The sequence below is a fragment of the Ambystoma mexicanum genome, chromosome 6q (assembly GCF_040938575.1).
Source record: "Ambystoma mexicanum isolate Mex_15411 chromosome 6q, UKY_AmexF1_1, whole genome shotgun sequence".
NCBI lineage: Eukaryota > Metazoa > Chordata > Amphibia > Caudata > Ambystomatidae > Ambystoma > Ambystoma mexicanum.
In genome coordinates this window covers 607,364,779-607,385,034 of record NC_090937.1, presented here as the reverse complement: position 1 = coordinate 607,385,034, position 20,256 = coordinate 607,364,779, and the positions used below count along the sequence as shown (strand labels likewise).

At 49.6% G+C, this 20,256-nt stretch overlaps 1 long non-coding RNA gene across 1 annotated transcript in view; it reads left to right on the top strand.

Annotated features, from left to right (window-relative positions):
• The window catches only part of LOC138515534 (uncharacterized), a 494,176-nt gene extending 474,371 nt beyond the window's left edge, over nt 1-19,805 (top strand). Inside the window, exons 2-3 of the long non-coding RNA XR_011282057.1 lie at nt 19,446-19,503; nt 19,719-19,805. This is a non-coding gene — a long non-coding RNA (uncharacterized lncRNA). The remainder of the gene's footprint in view (nt 1-19,445; nt 19,504-19,718) is intronic.
• Nucleotides 19,806-20,256: the final 451 nt, after the last annotated feature.

The following is a 20,256-nucleotide window of genomic DNA, read 5'->3' as shown; positions in this document are numbered from 1 at the left end:
GAAACGGCACAGCAGCATTAATCCACGTATATACCCCTCTGGCCTATTTGGAGTAAGCCACCCCCATATCCCTGTCCCCCAACATTCCTTCACTTTTGCCATTTCACCCTTTATGAGGTGGGTTCCATGCATTAGTGCAATGGCCACCTTTTTCTGTTGAGGAAGGATTTCACGCGGTTTCTGCGCAAATATGTGCCCCTCACGTTCCACGTTAATACTTTAATGTTGGATGCCATGACCATGTGCAGCAACTCCCTTCCATACCCTAGTATCCGGCATCCAACCGCACACTGCCCTCCCAGCCACCCCCTGCTCCACCTTGGCTTCCTTACTCCTCCCTTTTGATCTGCACTGTGAACTAGACCTTCCTTTTCTGTTACCCTTTTGTGTGAAGAACATAACAACATCCACACAACAAATAGAATAAAACATTTGCACCCAGCAGCTGCATCCTTCTTACAGCGCTCGGGTGCTCCCGCACCCTTGTAGCCCATCCAGGCCATAGTGTGCGAGAAATAGGTGATAGCAACAGGCCAACACCAGCTTGTGTATGGGGCAGACCTTGAAGCCCTGGGCAGGTGGCTAAACGTCGCCCCGTCCAAAATATGATCAGCTGAAGCAGTTCCACCCATCAACTGTCCAAACACAGCAACCATTGGCAACAATGTCCGCAACTACAGGGTACCCCAACTCCCACTCTTCACATGAAACAATACTTTTTTCACATGACAGGCTCTTCATCACCATCCAAGTTGTTGTGTTCCATCCACATAGTGGCTGCAGCCGGGGTCTCAAGGAAGATCGCCCTGCCTTTGTAGATCACCTTGAGTCTTGACGTATACATAAGCATGTACTTAAAATTCAGTTGTCGTAGCTTGGCTTTAATCGGCACAAAATACTTTTTTGGCTCTCTGGACTGGGTAGATGGCTATTTTGGAATATCTCTGTATTGTCCCTCCTTCCCACGAGTATTTCAGTATTACTTCCCTATCCTGGAAATTCAGAATTTTTGCAATCATTGGGCGAGGATGCGACCCCGGTGGAGGTCATTTCTGCAGAGACCGATGTGCCCTTTCCACCACAAATCCTTTTGAGAGGTTGCCAGCACCAACGTCCTTTATTAGCAAGTTCTCCACATATCTTGTGGGGTTCGGGCCTTCCAACCCTTAAGGAATTCCTAGCAACCGGACATTATTTCGGCGAGGCAGCCCTTCCACGTCTTCAGACCTGAGTTCCAACACAGTGTTCCTCCTCTCCAGTTCTTTTAGTCGTATTTCCAAGCCCTTTGCAGTATCGCTGTTTCCTTCAGGGTGATTTCTGCAGTCGTTACTCTCTCCGCCAAGTTGCGTACATCTTGTCTCATCAACTGCATGTCTACTTTGATCTTACTGATTTTTGTCTCAAGAGACGACCTCAGCGCCGCTATTGCTGCAAGTACCTGATCGTCTTTGTTGCCAGGTTCTGGCGTCTCCCCCGCCTTCTGTGCAGTAGCACTGTTCTGCAACGATTCACGGGACCTGGCTGCATTCCTGAAGGAGTCCATGATTGTATTCTTGTTCTTCCCTTTAGATGGGGACATGTCACTTCCTGCTGGTGTAGGGGCAAGCCTTCAGTAGTGGCTCAGCACACAATTGTTATGCTTCTGCTCCGTTTCCTATCTTCCCTGTTCACTGCACCAGTGGGTCCCACTACCTCTGACTTCTACTCGTGGCCACTATATTTCAGGCTGCCACGCTGTGCTGTTCATGGGTCACTCACACCTGCTGTAGTCACGGCCGCCTGTGTTCCTGTAGTGACCAGTGCTCCTGTTTCTGTGCACTCCTTCACTAATTAAGCATGTGGGTTTACGTCATTACTTTGCAACTACTCTTCTGTTCACCAATTTTGGTTTCCTGCGTAGGACCTTAGGTCTAGTGCAGCTGTACCACTTTATACCATTAAGTTCGGTGCCTTCTTAGCTATTCAACAAGCTAGCGGTTCCGGCTATTGTGTACCCCTGTCAGCACTTTTATGCTTTGCAGTGCCTTTGGTACTATAAGGTGCCCCTTCCCCAGTGCGCCTGTATGCTCCCAGCACTTTATGGCGGACTCCTCTCAGCCATGTGTTTCCCTGGTGCCCTTTATATTAAAGTTTATAGCGGCACTCCGCTAATCAAAGGGGGGGTCTCCTGCTGATGCTGCTCCCATCGCCAGGCAATATTTCAAGTCTCAGTGTGTAGCCCCTGTCGCGTTGCAATCGCTGTGTCCTCACGTCTCCTTGCGGTCGCGATCTGATGTTGGTTCCTCACCGCTCGCCTTTCATCAGCTGGGCTCTACCTTGCACTGCCAAGTGTTTTCAGACTCTACACGATTCCCGCTGGCCCAGCTGCAGTGGCAGTCTCTCCTTCCTTCCTGTGGTCAGGATCCTTGCCGGTACTCGGCTGCCCTGCACCCTGTTGGGGCTTTGTACTGGCGCCCAGCTTTGTCAGCGCTCGCCAGCCCCTGCACTCTGCTACTATCACCTGCCAGTCAGGGAGCAACCTACTGCAAGGACACCTCGTCTCAACGCTTCACACAGCCACAGGCACATCGTGCCGCACCACTGGTCACGGCCCCTCCTCCTCTTCAGTGTCGAGGTGCGGCAACGTCCACCATCTTTTTCGCACAGGGCCCCCTCCTCATAACCTTTTTTTTTTCCTACAGAATAACTCTGATTCTCGGTGGTGTCTAGCTGCATAGCTGGGGAAATGCTTCCTGTGTTCGTAGATGTGTTTGGATTCTTGCAATTCAAAGTAAAACACTTAGTTTGAGGATCATTAGTAGGATCTCGACGGGAGCTCTGTTCAGACTCTACCTCACTCCATGGGCTCAAGCCACGCCCCTCACAACCTAGTATATGATGAGAGTACCTACGTATAGGATTGTGTGATGAATCCGATGGTGTTATCACTCCTTTCCTGGTGGTGACCTTACAGTTGATTATTAGAATGTGAGGGCCAGAATAGTACTTAGGGCATGGGACGGTTTTGCTTAGGACATTCTGATATTGACAGGCTCTTAGTTTTTGTTTTAGGTAGGGAAACACCTCTAAGAGCAGGGACAGGGAGGCCTTTTCCAACCCCCTTTTAATTTTAATAAAAGTCTTTCACCAAAACCATGAATCCCCATGTGGCCACGTCTCATTCCTGGCTCCTCATAATTGCAAAATCTAGAAAATTGAATGGGTTCTTAGGCATGCGATGACAATGGTTGTCTAATGATGTGAGTTCCTGTGCATATAATGTTAACTTCTGGCAAATAGTTGAGTGCCAGATGGATTGCTGTGTGTAAAATGCTTATTTTTTAAATGGAATAATGCGAGGTGTAAGGAACTCATGGTTGCAACAGTAAAGGCAGACAAAAGTGATCACAGTTGAAGGGTTTTATTAAACTGCATAGTGGGTGAGAAAAATGCCTAATCTAAACATAAATCTAAGATGGGAGCAAGCTACAACCATCAAATAAGAAAAAAACAGTACTAGTGGCGTCTTGGCAAATAAAAATGGCCTATAATAACAAACCTATTGCCAATCCTTACAACTAAGTTACAAAACTAATGTGGGATAATGTCCTCAAGAAAAGAAAGAAGTGTTCACCAAATGGTAAGTCAGGATGGTATGGCGGGGTCTCCCTTCCGCATGTTTTTAGCACAGGACAAGGCAGGACTTCTGAGGACAGTTCACTCCTGCGCCTCACCAGCACGAGGTTACAGTTCAGTTCAACGTTGCCAGGACCTTCTGGGGCCAAGTCTCTTTCCAGTAAAGTCTCTTGCCTTAGAAGGCCGGCTGTACCAAAACAATAAACAAACAAAAAGTTCCTTCTGTAATCTTATACCTTGGGCGATTGCTCTTTTTGCCCCTTGGATCTCCCTGCGCCAGGCTCGCATCCTTCTTGCAACTCGGGCCTTCCTCCGTTGGGTTCACTACGGCCTCTCAAATGCAACTTACAACTTCCCACTGTGGACAACCCTCTGCCGGGTTCACTCTTGTCTACACAGTGTTCACAAGTGCATTACTCTTCACCCCACCTCACAGGCGTCCCTCAAACGGGGTTCACGTTTGCCAAATATGCAGTTAACTTTACGTTCTCACGATGCAGGATTAACTTCCCTTAGCTTGCTCCTGGCAATGGGTCAGAGACTTTCAAGTGTACAAGGGATTTGACGTGACCCTTGTAGGACCACTCCGACACCTCACGCTTCCTAGGGCCTTCTTGTACTTGCAGTTTCAATGCAAAGGGGGCCAGCGAGAGTCCTTTGAATGAGCACTTCTGCGGCACCTGACCACTCTGCAGCTGGCCCTTCTCTGGGCTTCCCCCAAAAGTTCAAACACACACAAGTTCCAGTGAAGGAAGGCCATGACCTCCAAGCGGGAAGCAAGATCCCTCCCCTAAACATCTCCCAGGAGGGAACAGAGGCCGATACTGATTCCAGAGGACCCTCCAGCTGCTCCAGAACAAGTACCCAGCGAGCACAGAGAAGGCCCTGCTAGGCTCTGCAGCAAGCTTCCTAGGTGGTAAGTGCCAGAGAGTCTCTGAACCCTAAACCAAGGACAAGGCAGCTGCATGCAACACACTCCTCAGCTTTGGGACGTTCACCTTAACGGATGACACATGCCCAGTGAAGAAGCTAGGAAAAGTGCATCGATGAGCATCTACCCGACATCCGCCTTAGAGGACATTTTTCTGCCAGTCAAGTCCCTCAAACTGCAACCAACTGCATTGCTGAACGTTGTTATGCTGCAGTCACTTAAAGACATCTGAGATACTGCTACCAGTGCTTCAGAAACACCATCCAGCACTGAGACAACGATTCCTGACCCTGAGCCACCATGTAGGCCAGCCTGCAGCTGTCCCTCCAGCTTTTCTCGCCAAACTGTTTGCCGCCTGATACCCACAGCTGTCTCTTGTCTTCAACTCTGTTGAGCGCCAAGAACACCTACTAGAACAAGGTACATTGTTGTTCTGTCCCCATGGTCCGTCTCTGAAGGCCCCTAGAGAAATGTTACAACCTGTTGCTCCCTTTGTGCTGAAGCCAAGTATCCTTGAAATGTTACAATTATTTACTATACCGACTGTATCCAGAGTGCAACCCTGTTTCTTCTTTTAAACTGTCTGTCCTCTGCATTCCTAGACATGGTGGGTTGTAGTTCATAGTGTTGCTACAACTGTCTGTTGTGATAATAATAAAGTAGTTATCTTTATACAACCTTGTCTGGACTGTCCCTTTTATCATTGGGTAATAATTGTATTTTCGCTGTGTTGCAACTAACCAACGATCCACAACCTTTCAGAGATCAGCCTACCGTTCCATCCACATTACCAAAAATTGAACAACAAGGTTTATAATTGGCTCGTGTTTGCAATCTGTTTGGCTCCCTTCTGGTGTAGGGATGGGGCATCTTGATGGGGCTCTGGTGGGGAGGCATAGGGCACCTGGGTGTGGATCTGGAGGCAGGGATGGAGGCACATGGGTGTGGATCTTGGGGGAGGGATGGGACATTTGCGTGTGGATCTGGAGGCAGGGAAGGAACATTTGGGTGCGGATCTGGGGGGAGGGATGGGGTACCTGGGTGCGGATCTGAAAGGAGGGAACGGCCATCTGGATGTGGATTTGGAGGGAGGGACTGGCATATGGGTGTGGATCTGGAGGGAGGGATGTTGACACCTGGGCGTGGATCTGGAGGGAGGGATGGGAGCACCTGGGTGTGGATCTAGAGGGAGGGATGGGGCATCTAGGTGTGGATATGGAGGGACGGATGGGGCATTTAGGTGTGTATCTGGAGGGAGGTGGGGCACCTGGGTGTGGCTTTGGAGCGATGGATGGAGACACCTGGGTGTGGATCTGGAGGAAGAGATGGGGTATATGGGTGTGGATCTGCAGCGAGGGATGAGGTATCTGGGTGCTGATCTAGAGGAAGGGATGGGGCATCTGGGTGTGTATCAGGAGGGAGCAGTGGGGCATCTGGGTGTGGCTCTGGAGTGAGGGATGGAGGCACCTGGGCGTACATCTGGAGGAAGGGATGGGGTATATGGGTGTGTATCTGGAGGGAGGGATGGGACATTTGGGTGCATATGTGGAGGGAGGGATGGGTTACCTGGGTGCGGATCTGGAGGGAGGGAGGGAAGGGCCATCAAATTATGGATCTGGAGGGATGGATGGGGCATTTGGCTGTGGGCCTGGATGGGGATTTGGTGGGAGGATGGGGCATCTGCATGTGGATCTGGAAAGAGGGATGGGAGCACCAGGTTGTGGATCTGGAGGTAGATATGGGCATCTGGATGTGGATTTGCAGGGAAGGATGGGGGATCTGGGTGTGGCTCTGGAGTATATGGGTCTGGATCTGGAGTGAGGGATGGGCATCTAGGTCTGGATATGGAGGGAGGGATGGGAAATTTGGGTGCAGATCTGGAGGCAAGGATGGAGGCACCTGGTTGTGGATCTGGAGGGAGCGATGGGCATCTAGGTGTGGATATGGAGGGAGGGATGGGAAATTTGGGTGCAGATCTGGAGGCAAGGATGGCGGCACCTGGGTGTGGATCTGGAGGGAGGGATGGGGCATTTGGGGGTGGATCTACAGTGAGGGATGGGAGCACCTGGGTGTGGATCTAGAGGTAGGTATGGACATCTGTGAAAGGGTCTGGTGAGAGGGCAGGGGCATCTGTGTGCTGATCTAGAGGGAGGGGTGGGGCATCTTTGTGTGGATCTGGAGGTAGGTATCAGCATCTTGATGTGGATATGGAGGGAGGATGGGGATCTGGGTCTGGTTCTGGAGCAAGGGATGGGGTATATGGGTGTGAATCTGGAGTAAGGGATGGGCCTTTAGGTGCAGATCTGGAGGGAGGGATGGGGCATTTGGGTGCAGATCTGCATTTAGGGATGGGGCTTCTGGGTGCAGATCTGGAGGCAAGGATGTAGGCACCTGGGTGTGGATCTGGAGGGAGGCATGGGGCATATGGATGTAGATCTTGAGGGAGGGATGGGGCGTTTGGGGGTGGATCTGGAGGGAGGGATGGAACATTTGGGTGCAGAACTGGAGGGAGGGATGAGATACCTGGGTGCGGATCTGGAGTGGGGGAATGGCCATCTGGGTGTGGATCTGGAGGGAGAGATGGGAGCACATGGGTGTGGATCTGGAGGTAGGTATGGACATCTGTATATGGGTCTGGTGAGAGGGCAGGGGCATCTGGATGTGGTTCTAGAGGAAGGGTGGGGCATCTGGGTGTGGCCCTGGAGCGAAGGATGAGGCATCTGTGTGCGGATCTAGAGGAAGTGATGGGGCATCTGGGTGTGGATCTGGATGGAGGGATGGGGCATTTAGGTGTGGATCTGGAGGGAGGGATGGGGTAAATGGGTGTGGATTTGGAGGGAGGGATGGGGCATTTGGGTGTGGATCTGGAGGGAGGGATGGGACGTTTGGGTGCAGATCTGGAGGGAGGGATGGGACATTTGGGTGCAGATCTGGAGGGAGTGATGGGGTACCTGGTTGCAGCTCTGGAGGGAGCAAGGACCATCAGGAAGTGGATCTGGAGGGAGGGATGCAGCATTTGGGTGTGGATGTGAAGGGGGGGATGGAGACATCTGGGTGTGGCTCTAGAGGTATGCATGGGAACCTGGGTGTGGGTCTGGAGGAAGGTATGGGGCATCTGGGTGTGGTTCCGGGGGGAGGGATGGGGCACCTGTGTGTAGATCTGCAGGGGTGGATGGAGGCACATGGGTGTGGATCTTGAGGGAGGGAAGGAACATTTGGGTGCAGATCTGGAGGGAGGGATGGGGTACCTGGGTGCGGATCTGGAGGGAGGGAAAGGCCATCTGCGTGTGGAGTTGGAGGGAGGGATTGGCATCTGGATGTGGATCTGGAGGGAGGGAGGGGGCATCTGGGTGTGGATCTGAGCGAGGGATGGGGCACCTGGGAGTGGATCTGGAGGGAGGGATGAGGCATCTGGAGGGAAGGATGGTGCATCTGGGTGTGGCTCTGGTTTGAGGGATGGGGCTTCTGGGTGTGGATCTGGGTGAGGGATGGGGCACCTGGGTGTAGTGCTGGAGGGAGGGAGGCACCTGGGTGTGGATCTGGAGTAAGGGATGGGGAATTTGGGTATGGATCTGGAGTGAGGGATGTGAATTTGGGTGTGGATATGGAGGGAGGGATGGAACATTTGGGTGCAGATCTAGAGGGCTGGGTGGGGTACCTGGGTGCAGATCTGGAAGGAGGGAGAGGACATCTAGGTGTGGATCTGGAGGGAGGGATGGGGACACCTAGGTGTGGAACTGGATGGAGGGATGGGAGCACCTGGGTGTGGATCTTCGGGTAGGCATGGGCATCTGGATGTGTTCTGGAGGTAGGTATGGGCATCTGAATGTGGATCTGGAGGGTGGGATGAGGTATCTGGGTGTGGCTTTGGATCAAGGGATGAAGCATCTGGGTGCGAATCTGGGGGGGGGGGTTTCAGGCATTTTGGTGTGGAGAGGGAGGGATGGGGCACCTGGGTGTGGATCTGGAAGAAGGGATGGGGTATATGGGTGTGGATATGGAGGGGCGGATGGGGCATTTGGGTGTGGATCTGGAGGGAGGGATGGGACATTTGAGTGTGGATCTGGAGGGAGGGATGGGACATTTGGGTGCAGATCTGGAGGAAGGGATGGAGGCACCTAAGTGTGGATCTGGAGGAAGGGATGAGGTGTATGGGTGTGGATCTTGATGGAGGGATAGGGCATTTATATGTGGATCTGGAGGGAGGGATGGGACATTTGGGTGTGGATTTGGAGGGAGGGATAGGCCATCTGCGTGTGCCTCTCCGGCGGCAAGGATGGATGCACCTGGGCGTGGATATGGAAGGAGGGATGGGTTATTTGGGTGTGGCTCTGGAAGAAGGGAATGGGCCTCTGGGTGTGGCCCTAGAGCGGGGGTTAGAGTATCTGGGTGCGGATCTGGAGGGCTGGATTAAATAGGGTGTGGCTCTGGAGGGAGGGATGGCGTATCTTGTGGTTGGTCAGTAGAGAGGAATGGGGCATTCAGATGTGTATCTGAAGGGAGGGATAAGGCATCTGAGTGTGGATCAGGAGGTAAGGATGGGGCACCTGGGTGTGGATCTGGAGGGAGGGATGGGATCACCTGGGTGTGGATCTGAAGGCAGGTATGGGCATCTGGATAGTGATCTGGAGGCAGGGATGAGGGAATCGTATGTGGAAGTGGTGGGAGGATGAGGCATCTGGGTGTGGATCTGGAGAGAGGAATGGAGGCACCAGGGTGTAGATCTGGAGGAATGGATGGGGCATGTGGGTGTGGATCTGGAGGGAGAGATGGGCCATCTGGATGTGGATTTAGAGGGTGGGATGAGGGAACCTATGTGCAGATCTGCAGAAAGGGGTGGGACATTTGGGTGTGCATCTGGAGGGAGGGATGGAGGCACCCAGGTGAGCATCTCGAACTAGGTATGGGCATATGGGTGTTTATCTGGAGGGATGGATTGGGTACCAGGGTGCAGATCCGGAGGGGGGGGGGCATCTCAGTGTGGATCTAGAGGGAGGGATGGGGTATTTGGGTGTGGATCTGGAGGCCAAGATGGGACACCTGGATGTGGATCTGTATGCAGGGATGGGCCCTCTGCGTGTGGCTCTGGCTGCAAGGATGGATGCCCCTGGAATATGGAAGGATGGATGGGTTATTTGGGTTTGGCTCTGGTGGAAGCGATTGGGCCTCTGGGTGTGGCTCTAGAGCGAGAGATGGGGCACCTGGGCGCGGATCTGGAGGGCAGGATTAAACATCTGTGTGTGGCTCTGGATCAAGGGATGGGACATCTTGTTGTTGGTCAGGAGAGAGGAATGGGGGCGTCAGATGGGTGTCTGAAGGAAGGGATAGGGCATCTGGGTGTGGATCTGCAGGTAGGGATGAGGCACCTGGGTGTGGATCTGGAAGAAAGGGATCACCTGGTTGTGGATCTGGTGGTAGGTATGGGCATCTGGATATTGATCTGGAGGGAGGAATGAGGGAATCGTATGTGGAAGTGTTTGGTGGATGAGGCATCTGGGTGTGGATCTGGAGAGAGGAATGGAGGCCTCAAGGTGTGGATCTGGAGGGAGGGATGGGGCATCTGGGTGTGGATCTGGAGAGTAGGATGAGGGAACCTAGGTGCAGGTCTGGAGAAAGGGATGGGACCTTGGGGTGTGGATCTGGAGGGAGGGATGGAGGCACCCAGGTGAGCATCTAGTGGTAGGTATGGGCATATGGGTGTTGATCTGGAGGGAGGGATGAGGGCATTTGATTTGGATCTAGTGGGAGGATGGGCCACCTGGATGCCTATCTTAAAGGGAGGTATGGGGGAATCTGGGTGTTGATCTGGAGGGTGGGATGGGGCATTTAGGTGTTAGTATGGGTGTTGCTAGGCCTCAAAAATATCTCGGGCTATGCTGATGTCGGGACTTGGAGCTAGCCAGCCTGTTGGTGGTAGCCCCTGAGCATCCATCTGGGGCTACCACCAAAAGACCCGGGGCTATAGCCCCCTCAGCCCACCCTAGAAACACCTTCGGGTATGGGTCCGGATGTGGATGGAGGATGGGGCATATGGGTGTGGATCTCGAGGAGACCTGGAGGCATCAGGGTGTGGATCTGAGGGAGGGATGAGACATCTGGGTGTTGCTCTGGAGGGAGGGATGAGACATCTGGGTGTGGATCTGAAGTGAGGGATGGGGCATCTGGAGCGAAGGATGAGGCATCTGGAGGTAGGGATGGGGCACCTGTGTGTGGATCTGGAGGGAGGGATGGGGCATCTGGGTTTGTGATCTGGAGGGTGGGATGAGGGAACCTTGGTGCAGATCTGGAGAAAGGGATGGGGCATGTGGGTGTGGATCTGTAGGGAGGGATGGTTCATCTGCATGTGGTTAGTGGAGGCAAGGATGGATGCACCTGGGCATGGATATGGGTGGAGGGATGGGTTATTTGGGTGTGGCTCGGGAGGAAGGGAATGGGCATCTGGGTGTGGCTCTGTAAGGAGGGACTGTTCATCTGGGTGTTGGTCAGGAGAAAAGAATGGGGGATTCTTGCTGTGGGTCTGGAGGGAGGGATGGGGCGCATTGGTGTGGGTCTGGGGCGAGGGATGGGGAACATTGGTGTAGGAATGGAGAGACGGATGGGGCCATCTTGGTGTGGGTCTGGAAGGTGGCAAGGGGCATCTGTGTGTGTCTGGAGGGTGGGATGGGGCATCTGTATGGGTCAGGAGGGTGGGATGAGGCATCTGTGTGGGTCTGGAGGGAGGTAAGGGGCATGTGTGTGTGCGTCTGGTGGGAGGAAGGGGAAATCGGGTTGTTGGTCTGGCATGGAAGGATGGTTCATCTAGGCATGGGTCTGCAGGACAGCATGGGGCATCTTGCTGTGTGTAGGGAGGATGGAACATTATGGTATATGCTTAGAAGGAGGGCTAGGGGCATCATGGTGGGGTATGGATTTGAGTGATGGTGGCATCTTGGTGTCTTGGTGGGGTCTGGAAATGAGGGATGGGACAACTTGGTGTGGGTTTGGAATGGAAGGGTGGGGGCATCTGTGTGTAGGTCTGGAGGGAGCGATGGCGGTACATGGGTGTGGGTCTGGAGTGAAAGAAGTGTGCATCTTGGTGTGTGTCTGGACGGCAGAAATGGGGCATCTTTTTGTGTGTGGAGGGAGGATGGGGCATCATAGTATGGCTCTAGAGGGAGGGATGGGGGCTTCTTGGTGGGGTCTGGATTGGAGAGAGGGGGCACCTTGGTGGGGTCTGGAATGGAGGGATGGGGCATATAAGTGGGCTCTGGAATGGAGGGAAGGGGCATCATGGTGAGGTATGGATGGAGGGATGGGGGCACATTGCCGTGGGTCTGGAGGGAGGCGTGAGGGCACATTGGTATGGGTCTGAAAGGAGCAAAGGGGACATCTTGGTGTGGGTCTGAAAGGAGGGAAGGGGCATCTTAGTGTGGGTCTGAAAGGAGGTAAGAGGGCATCCTGGTGTGGGTCTAAAAGGAGGGAAGGGGGCATCTTGCTGAGGGTCTGGAGAGAGGGATGGGGCATTTTGGTGCGGGTCTGGAAGGTGGCATGGGGCATCTGTGTGGGTTGGATGCGTGGGATGGGGCATCTGTGTGTGTATCTGGGGGGTGGGGTGGGGCATCTGTGTGTGGGTCTGGACGGTGGGAACGGGCATCTGTGCATCTAGAGGGAGGGATGAGGCATCATAGTATGGGTCTAGATGGAGAGATGGGGACATCTTACCTTGTTACCAGACCCATCTTGACCAGTCTATAACAGCACTCCGTTCAATCCAGCACTGCCCTTCCAGGCCCCCTTCCCTGACTAGTCTGGAAGGTTGGCCATCCCTCCGGAGTCCACCTCCATCCTTGTACCTAGCCGCCCATCCTCTGGCACTTACCCCCCGACCTCCCATGCTCCCTTCAGCACCTGCCTTGCCTCTGGGCCCCCCTGCATTGTATGCAGTACTCCCCCTCCCGCCTTACACTTCTCGTTACTGCACTTGCACGATCCGAATGTCACAAGGCTTAGTAGGACTGTTATTATTATTATCTCCCCTGCTCCCCACCCCCTTTTTGTCTTGTGGCGTCTGGAAACTCCATTTGCTTTATAGGTGCCTTATAAATATTCAATAAATAAAATAAATACATTGTGGAGGGGGGTCTGGATCAGCGGGACGAGGTATCTTGGTGGGGGTCTGAAATGGAGTGATGGGCATGTCTTTCCAAGTGTACTCACCCATGTCCAGTTTGGTCAAGTTCCATAAAAGTCTGGCTCTACTCCCCCCGTTTCTGGGAAAGTGCTCTGAGGGTATTACCCAAATTGTTCGTTTACAATTGTTCGAATGAACAATTGACCGATTTGAAAGGGTCACAATTGACCTTTTCACAATTGACTGTATATATATATATGTTCGGTTTGGTAATATAGTGCACAGCCACGGTAGTGGCTGTGTAGTTATGGTTAAGTTGCTGTTTCCATAGGAAGAGCACTTTATGGGCGGCTTATAACTTCGCTCCCCCTGGACGAATCCTCACCAAACTTTGCAAAAAAAGTATATGGGCCACTCTGAATTGTTTGGTGATGTTTGGTCCAAGGGGGGAAAAGTTATAGGGGGGTCCCAAATGTCATTTTTCCCCATAGAATGAATGGGGGAAAAACTTTGCACATGCCTACAGCCCAAACCGCTGGACGGATTTTCACCAAATTTGGTGCTAATCCGTCCAGTGGTTTTCTTTAAAAACGACCAAAAAGTATGTCTCAAAAAATTAGTGATATCTATGTCCGCTCCGCAGTCACACTTCCCTGTTCGCTCCGTGGACAAGATACCGATTGGCTAATCCGTAGCGTCATGTCCGCGGACATGTGATGTGTTCACTGATTGGATGTTGAAGAGCGTGAAGTGCGTCAGATTGTTTTGATGTGCCCGCCATCTTTCATTCGTGTTTTGGTGTACGCGGACATCGCCGCTAAAACATATAAAACAACACAACATTGCACTTGTTAAACTTATGAAATACTGTCTCAGAAGGTGAGGGTTAATGAGGCTGGGATGGGATGTGGCAGCAGGAAGTGAAAAAGTGGTGTTTTCTTGTCACCAATGTCATACGGTAAATTGGAAGTTGCTGCTCAAAATAATATCCGTAAAGTACAGGCGATGAATTACTGTGTCTGTGTTACAATGTATTTAAAATAATATTTCAGTCAGACTGGCGCCCTAGAGTTTGAAATCTGAGGCAGCCACCTGCACTGTTTGATGGAAACAGCAGGTCTGCAAGTGTATGGGAGTACCAATTCTCAAGAATGCGTTGAGACATGTTGTTCCAAAGTCAGAATGTATTTGCATTCTGAGTGAAGGTCACTTGCTTTTCTTTTTTGGTTGCGAGCTCAGTAGGCCCACGCATCCGACTGAACCCATAAGGGTCAATAGTTTTTTAACCTTGAGCGAAAGGGAAAATTCAGTAAGAATGCAGGGAGTGAAAGTTTGCAAAAAATACCATTTGATAAGGTTATGCATCCAAAACGTTTGTAAGGCACGTGTAATATCAGTTCCTTAATATTCTTTGGTGCAAGCACATTGGTGTCTGAGTTTCATGAAGACAATGGAGACGGTGAATATCGTGTAAGTTTGCTTTTGACGATTCTACACCGGAACAAGATTTAATTTTTTATTACCTGAACATTAATTTTGGCAATGTAACTGAAGTATTATCTTTCTGTGTAGTTGTCATTTTTTTTTAGTTATGGAGAGTGCAGATTCTCGGCGTTTGTAGGCTATCACTAGAATCACCCATGTTCAACGCTAATATGTCTTTAAAATGTCATGTATGACCACATCGCTTTGTGTATCAGTTTCCATGTTCTTTTTGTCTTTTTTGAAATTGTTTGCTAAAGGTTGGCTATTGATACGTATTTTCTGTTATGTTTTCCAAATCGCTACATCCTCCCTTACTGCGATTGCCATGGATTCCAGATGCCAAGTGATGGATTTTTTGCACGCCAGATGCACGTACTCGTGAACGACTGCCTAACCGTGACTGTTTTGTGGGACGATCGCGTAGGACCCATTTGTCCGTACGCTGTAGTGGCCATTAGGAGTAACATAACATCTTTTATGGTGATGTAGGCCGACGTTCATGCCGACGTCTTGGAATTCACTTTGCTACCGAAGTGGTTGCTTTATCGAAAACAAATACTTTGTGTATGGGAAAAGAACAACATGTGCCTCACGATTAACATTTTCGATGACAAAGTTACTATTTGATTGAACATGGGAATAATCCGATGGTCTCGGACAGTTTATTGTGAAATAAAAGTACTTTACAAATTGTAAAGTGTTAATGTTTTCTTTTAAAAACCAGCTTATTATTTCAAAATGTGACATGCTACGTTGTACGTCTCTGTGTGTTCATTTTCAGGTTCTGCGTCACGGCACGTAGGTGCTTATGGTCGCATTTGGCTACGCTGGAGAGGAACGTCATCCAAAAAAGGTGTAGAATATCATTAGGGTTGGTTATGTGATGAGATGTGGGAGTGTTTTCGTATTTGACAAGTGTCGTAATGTAGTTAAAAAAATAGCCATATACCTTTACTGACTGAGGGGTAGGCTGTAGCCATGGGGAGTGGGCAGAATGTCGGGGTCATGGTATAAGGTCATGATCCGCACAATGGGCCTCATCACGACTTGGGAGGTAACGCCGGCAGTATTACCGCTGGCGGTATTAGCCCTACCGCCGAACTCCCTGGCGCTAATAGCGCCGGATCATGAGTTCGGCGGTAATGTCAATCCCCATTCCCCATTGAGCCCATTCAGGAATGCCCCATTCCCCATTGGGCTCAATGGGGAAATTTTGCGCTAATACCGCCGGCGGATTTCCCGCTGGCGGTAATATAGCGAATTTTCAGCTGATTTCCCCCCAGCTCAGAGCTGGGGAGAAATCCGCCGAAGTCCTTCTTTGGTGGACCCTTAAATCCGGCGGTAAAAGCGCTACCGCCAGATTTAAGGGTTACCGCCAAAGTCGTGATGAGGCCCAATGTGGCTACTGCCCATGACCAGAAGGGAGAAAAGATAGGATTAAAGTGGCCATGTCCACCTGGGACTTGCTTTGTGGTAAAGTTGTTCGACATTAGGATACATTTGAAAGGGAAGAAAAAAGTGCTTGTGGTAATATGTTAGCAGAGTTTCCTTTTTGCTTTGTGCAGGCTGCCATGGAAAGCAAAGAGGGGCCCTGTATGGAACACTCCCCTTCCCTTTCTATGGTGGCCATCTTGGAAAAAGATTTTGTTTTCTAATCCGGGACGCCACAGGCGTCCCGGATTAGGGCGAAAAATCCTCTTTTTTAGTAGCAAGGGTTACGCTTTGGAAATCTAGATTGTTAATGGCATTCATCCCCCATTTTAGGGGCGGAAGGGGGGGTAATGATCCAGAGATCGCGTTATGCACTCTTGCTTCGATTGGGCTGATAACTTGGCCTGCTGGCCCTTTATTCACTGTTCCAGTCCCTGGAACGGAGGACGAAAGCTACAATATTCCCATTAGCATGACACAAACTCCAAATGGAAATGTTGGAAAATCTTATTGCGTCTATGTACTTTACTGAGAAATATAAAGTAGATGGAGTCTATGCAATTTTTTTTATTGATATTTTTAAACTGTGGAAGGTGGTTCTTAAAGGAACATTTAATTTGTTTACGGGTGGCTTTTTTTGGAAGGAGAGCTAAGAAGGAAAGTTGCGGACAGAAATGAGCAAAGAGGCACCAAACAGTAATATGGAGGGGTAGGTGGACGGAGGAAAATGTTGTGTTGTGTTATTTGTAAGGTAGGGGCAGTGTTTCTCATGCTGCTTCATTACAGCAGTGGTGCTGTTTTTTAGGGAGGAGGGATGGCCTTAGCTCATGTCGTTTTCAGATAAATAGTACTTTTGCTAAAAGTATGTACTGTATACTACATTGTCAATGGCTGAGTACGCATAGGTGTTGGAGCTGTGCAAGGAAAATGTTGAAGTTGCAAGTTGCTACATCAGTAAAAAATGTAGTTCCACACTGTCTACGAGACATAGATCTTATTGTTAAGTGCGTACGGATTCTCAGACATGTCACCGTGCTGTGCTCTAGCATATGGTCATGTGGCATTCTCCGGAAGGTGTGGAATGAAGTCAGATGTTTGTTTACATTATGGTTACGTGCCACTACTAGAAACCTATGAACTTCAGTAAAAAAACTTTGTGAAAGGGACATTATGGTTTAGTTGCGCTACTAAAAACATATAAAATTCAGTACAAAAAATGTTGTTGAAGGGACGTTATGGTTAAGTTGCGCTACTAAAAACCTATGAAATTCACTAAAAAAACTTTGTTAACGGGACGTTATGGTTCCAAGTAAAACCGGAAAACCCTTGAAATTCGCTAGCTATGGTAAGCTAAGCAACCATAACTCGCGCCACCACTGTGCACTGCTAAAACTAACACCCAGGACATCAAAGATGACATCACAAATGTCATTGATGACATCACTGATGACATCACATGTGCATTTACTTTTCATGAAAACTCTGTAGAAGGTATTCTTATTAGAATGTTGACCAAAAAGTGTCAAGGATCATTGGAATAAATATAAGTGCTAATTAGTGCATTAAGCAATGCATTGATATAAATAGCATTCTATTATGAAGTTTCATCCAGTATACTAAGGTACTCATGTACAAAAATAGGCATTGTGTGCAGCATACATGATGGAGGTGCAATATTCATAAGCTTGCCATGTTGAATAGTGAAATGATAACTGTTTTCTTATTAGAGTTTTGCGTACTGTGAAACATGTGATAAGTAGGTAATAAAACCCACTTACTACATAATTGCATTATTATAGACAAAACACAAAGAGGCAAAAACACATACAAATATGAGTATAAACAAGGAAATTGAAGTAAGAAAAAAAGCATCAATAGTAGCAGAAAGTGTTCATAACCTAACTGATTACCTTTATTCAGAGAAATGATTGCTCTGTTTCAAAGCTGCTACTTACCCTATGCATATGTATCACATGATTTGACTGGACCCTAAGGGAATTACTGTAAGAACATACTTGAAGGATAAGTCTACAAATATAGTACCTTTTCAACTTTTAATTCCTGACTGTTACTGAAGAAAACCATGTGGCTTAGATATGTCAGTAAAGGAAAAAAGGGGGAGCCAGACATGTGATGTCATCAGTGATGTCATCAATGACATTTGTGATGTCATCTTTGATATCCTGGGTGTTAGTCCTAGCAGTGCACAGTGGTAGCGCGAGTTATGGTTGCTTAGCTTACCATAACTGGCCAATTTCAAGGGTTTTTTGGTTTTACTTGGAACCATAACGTCCCGTTAACAAAGTTTTTTTACTGAATATATATATATATAGGGTTTTGGGTGGTTTTGCGTTGGGTGGGGGGTTGCGGGGTGTTTCCCCCCGCATATATGTTACAATTGACCTTCACAGTTCGGTCAATTGTGAAAAGGTCAATTGTAATTCGAACCGTTGTAAAACGAACAATTCGTATACAACCGCTCTGAGTATTGTATAGCAGGATGGCTCTGGGTGTTCTCACCCTCAAAGTAGTTCTTAGTTTCTGCCCCACCTTGGGGCCTTACATCTCTCACCTCGTCTGGGGTATGTGTTCTGCCGACACCTTGAGGTTTAATTTCTCCCACCCTGCTTTGAGGTCTGGGTTCTTGCACCCCGCCTTTTCGTCTTCTCTTGCCCCACACTGGGGTCCTGTCCCGCTCACCCTGCCTTCCGGTCTCATCTTGCTCACCCAGACTTGGGGAATTGGTTCTCTTACCCTCACTCTTGTGTTATATCTTGCTCACCCCACCTTAGGTTGTTGTATTGCTCATGCTGCCATGGGGTGTCCTGTCATTCAACCCACCTTCGCGTTGCCCTTATCTCACAACGTGTTGGGGGTCTTCATTTGGCACCCAACCTTGTGGTCTGTGTTCTCTTACCCTTCCCTGGTTCACCTTTCGCTCACCCTGCCAGGGATTGTCCTTCTCTCACCCCACAATGTAGTCTTGTTAAGTCTAACCTCTCCTCTTGCAGTTCCCTGGAACAACTGTGTACCTTTTTGTTCTTGGTGGTGCTCCTCGGGTGAGTCGATTAGTTTGGCTTACGCGTTTCTACGCGTTTTGCAACCGGTTCTCACTGCTCTGCTCCAAGCAAAGTTGTGCAGCAGTCTCATCTGTCTGCGGTTACGCTCGGCTAGGCCTTTTTGGTTGCTGGTTGGGTAGGGTAGTTAGCCTTTCATGGGCTCAGCCACAGTCAGCATCTCTAAGCCTGGCACAAGCCCTGCGTCTCCTGTCACACCTCCCAGGAGCAGGGTTCCACATTTCTCTGGCTCCACGGTTGTCAGTGGACGTGCTCTTACCTGCTGCCTTCTGGAGGGATGCCATGAGCCCACCACTTCCACTATTAGGTCGCTCAAAACCGGAATAATTCACACTCTTGAGAGGCCCAATGAAGGGAATGGGGATTTTGAGATGTTCTTACTACTTCCTCCTTCTTCCCCCATGTTATGCGTGATCTGTGACCTCCGCTTCAATAACCCTCTCCCAGGTTTCCCCATTGGACCTTCCCCCCACCCACTGAAGCTTACTCATACTTAACAAGTTTCTTGGGACGGAAGAGAGAATAGCAGTGAGAAGCCTTCTCCAAACAGTTAATGCCACTGGATGGCCCAGAAGTAGTCCTGCTACTTTGGGACTTTAAGGACTTGTATTGTTCTCCTGGCCTAGGCTGAAAATGTCTGTTAATATCTCTGTAATATTTTTAAAACTGCAAGATTGTATGTAATGTCTCTATTCACTCTGCTGTAGATATCCAATGTCGCTTTAGCTTGTGCTGTAAATGTCTCTTTGTGGTATTCATGTGATTTCCACTAAAATATGTCTATTTACCTTTTCAGGGAACTTCAGGCACTGTGACAAGGAGGCCACTGCGGAGGAATGCTGACAAAGTGATCAGTAAGTAGATAGGTGATATGTCGGCATACAGCGTGGATACTAGGCATATTAGTTCAGGACAAGTTATGCTTCCCTTTTATAATGCAATGATTAGTGTCCTTTACTCTGCTGATGACCACTTAGAGCGCGGGCTGCCGCAGTTGGCGAGGAACAAAATGAAGGAGTGGAACGCTGCAGTTGCTGACCTGTGTTGCTTGTGTTCTTTCTGTTTACAGGTGTTGGAGGATGAACCAGCTAGCCCCAAACTTCAGGGAAGCAGAGCACAGAGAGAACGTGCTGCGGGCAGAATAACAGGGGTCTTGCAAACGGTAAGGCTTTGCATGCTTGCAGGTGCTGTCAGGGTGACACAGTAACACCAAGCATGGGTGTGCAATTGGGCAGGGTTTAAATACCCTGGGAGGCTCAAGATTGATTTGGAGAGCTAGGGCAGCATTCTAGGAGTTGTGGTCCTGGTACTCCAGCATGCTTCTCTGCAGTCTGTTTTATTGTGTTCAAAAGCTGTTTTTTGCTGCTGTGTAACACTGGCTAATAAAAAAATAAAAATAAATCCAACCACAACTCTCTGAGTATCACTTCGGTGGCGAGGGAGATTACTTCAGAGGCGTCCTAGACACTTGGTTCTCTGAATATCACTACTATGACGAGGGAGAATCCTCCTGAGGAGTCCTTGACTCTTGATTCTCTGGATATCACTATTGTGATGAGGGATATCACTCCTGAGAAATACTTGACTCTGGTTCTTTGGGTATCACT